Source organism: Lontra canadensis, unplaced genomic scaffold (assembly GCF_010015895.1).
Source record: "Lontra canadensis isolate GAN:19392208 unplaced genomic scaffold, GSC_riverotter_1.0 scaffold69, whole genome shotgun sequence".
Lineage (NCBI taxonomy): Eukaryota > Metazoa > Chordata > Mammalia > Carnivora > Mustelidae > Lontra > Lontra canadensis.
In genome coordinates, this window is record NW_022631063.1 from 11,138,259 (window position 1) to 11,140,944 (window position 2,686).

The window sequence follows — 2,686 nt, forward strand, 5'->3', positions numbered from 1 at the left end:
CCCTACCTGCCACCATGAAAGTCAAGGACTCAGTCAGGGACCCTATACTCCCTAGCCCAGGGTAGACAGAAGCAGCTCAGGGGCACACACATTCCAGAAATCTCTGAGTACAGGACAGAAGGGAAGAAAAAGCAGAGAAGTATGTCAGAAAGTCAATATAATAATCATGATGATGATGATTATGATAATAATAATAATAAACATAATGGCCACTAGGAATCTTAATCCTGGCTCTCCTACTTAGAGGCTTGGTGACTTGAGAATTTATCTCTCTCTTTCTCCACCTGTGACATGATGACGATTATCTACCCAGAACCTTGTCCCAAGGGTTGTCATAAGAACCAGATGAGATCATGTAAAAAAATATTTTTTGAAGACGACAAAGTTGGTTTGTAAACTGTTCAGAATATTCATTCTTTTTAAGACTATTTAACATCGGTATGCAAAACCAGATACCACACCTAAATATTATACCAAGTAAATGAAATCTTAGCCATCTATTGATGGTTAAATAGGCATACTGTATATTTCTTAAAATAAACTAATGTTACTGGGAAACATGTAAATACCCCCATTGCATAAAGCCAGTTACAGCATTTGCTAAAGTGGGCTTCTGCCTCTTGAGCCAGTACAGTTTCAAGGGTCCCTAAGGCGTGCTCTGTACAACTCTGAGTGGGTGGTGCAAGTCTTTAGCTAGACCACATAAAAATTGTTTCTATTCTCATTGAATGCCACTATCTCTATGATTTGTGAGCAGGCTGCTCAATGAGTTCAGAAAAACATTTCCTTCTAGCTCCAGCTGGCAAGATGTCAAGATTGAAAAACACATTTCCTGATTCTCTTTCTTGCCCCAATTGGGATGGATGACCCTAATTCTCACCACCCCATTTCCTTAAGCCATTAGCAGTGATTGAATCTCTGCCCATCCCAATGAGCCTCACACAGACGATTTTAATGCACAGCGGCACCCGTAATAGAGAGAACTATGTTGTGAAACTTCAAATTCACTTTTAATTTCATCTTTGACAGACCAAATTGAAGCCATGGGTTATACTTTGTTATGGCCGCTTAACACTAGCTGGAAATTTCAGGCACCCTCTGCTTTGTAAGTTTCCCTCTCCCATTAGCCTCAGATCAACTAAGAAATCTTCCACCTCTCTCCTGATGGCTTTCAGTTCACAGGAGTCTGTCCATCATCATGGGGGGAAGTCATATAGAAAGACAGCCAGAAGCCAATGTCCCTGAGGAGTTGGGGATCCAGCAGAAGAAACGAGACAGTCAAGTGTCCTCTGCCTCTCCATACATTCACACACACTTGTAGCATGCTGTTGAGTGAGGAAGGGGTTTCATGAAACACACAAGAGCACTGCCAGCGATACTCACTCATTCTTAACCAGGCACCACTTCCCGCAGAAGCTTGAGAGAAGACAAAGATAATAAGGGCAACCCCACCACGGACTTCTCCCCCTTGCCACTCTCTCAACAAGCCCACCACGAACTATGATCCCCACTAGATCCCCACTAGATAGATGAGCCACCAGAAGGCTTGCAAAAGTTGTGTACTGGGGGCACCTGGGTGGCTCAGTTGGTTAAGCATCCTCCTTTGGCTGAATCCAGGATCAAGCCAGCCAAACCTCGGGCTCCCTGCTCAACAGGAGTCTGCTTCTCCCTCTAACTCTCTCGCTTCTCATGCTCTCACTCTCTCTCCCACATACATAAATAAAATCTTAAAAAAAAAAAAAAGCTTGCATACCTTGCCTAGTATACCATAGATGCTTGCTGCAGAGCAAAATTCCAACTGAGATTTATCTGATTCCCAAGCTTCTGCTCCTAAACCCTTATACTCAGCTGGCTTCCTTGTCTGCAGGAGTCAATAAGGAAACCTTTGGGCTCTTAAGGGCGGTGTGTGCCTTGCACTGAGGGAAAAGAGGGGATGACGTCATCCAAACTGTACAGTGTGTATCCCCAAGGCCCAAAATGCTGTCCAGGATACAGTAGAAGCTCAATGTCTATTGAATGAATGAACAGAAGGAAAAATGAGAAATGGTACAAACAAAGGCAAGAGATCAGTATAAGGACAGAGAGCAAAGGTGGGGAAAGGGAAAACGAGAAAGTGGAAGGGGAAAGAAGAGCAGAGACTGCAGCGCAGCGGAGCTCACAGCAGCAAGGCTTAGGTGCCGAGGTCAGCCGAGCCCAGTGGAGCGAGGAAGGCTGCAAATTCTAGGGTGAGGGGCTTGCATTCAGTTCTATGCATGACTGCTAACTAAATTCCAAAAGAGGGGCCTCATAAGGCTGACGCCATCACTGAGAAGGATTACAAAATAGTCCGGCTCTGTTGCATGGGAGGGGCTGGAGGTAGAAGGACCAGAGACTGTGACACCAGCAGGTGACTGATAAACTCACTAGGGAGGACCCAGGGGGCTCTGACTGGTGACCCAGGTAAGAGTTGAGCATAAAAAAACAAAAACAAAAAACAAACAAGCAAACAAAAACAAAACAAAAGAAAACAGAGCTAAGCACCGACTTGTGTCTCAGTTAAACAGACGAGAGCGTTGGGCCCGCCATTGTGTCCACATTGTTTCCAGCAAGCAGAGGACAGTGGGGTCCTGCAAGCTCTCTTCCTCCCAAGCAAGCAAGGAGATGGACATACTAAGAAAATAAGCAGCTCAGCCTCATGACACAAAGA

At 44.9% G+C, this 2,686-nt stretch overlaps 1 long non-coding RNA gene across 1 annotated transcript; it reads right to left on the reverse strand.

Annotated features, from left to right (window-relative positions):
* Positions 1 to 986: 986 nt before the first annotated feature.
* On the reverse strand, positions 987 to 1,843 carry LOC116880869. The gene is made up of 2 exons (XR_004385293.1): positions 1,754 to 1,843; positions 987 to 1,325 (listed from the first exon to the last, which is right to left on the reverse strand). It is a non-coding gene; the product is annotated as an uncharacterized LOC116880869 (long non-coding RNA).
* Positions 1,844 to 2,686: the final 843 nt, after the last annotated feature.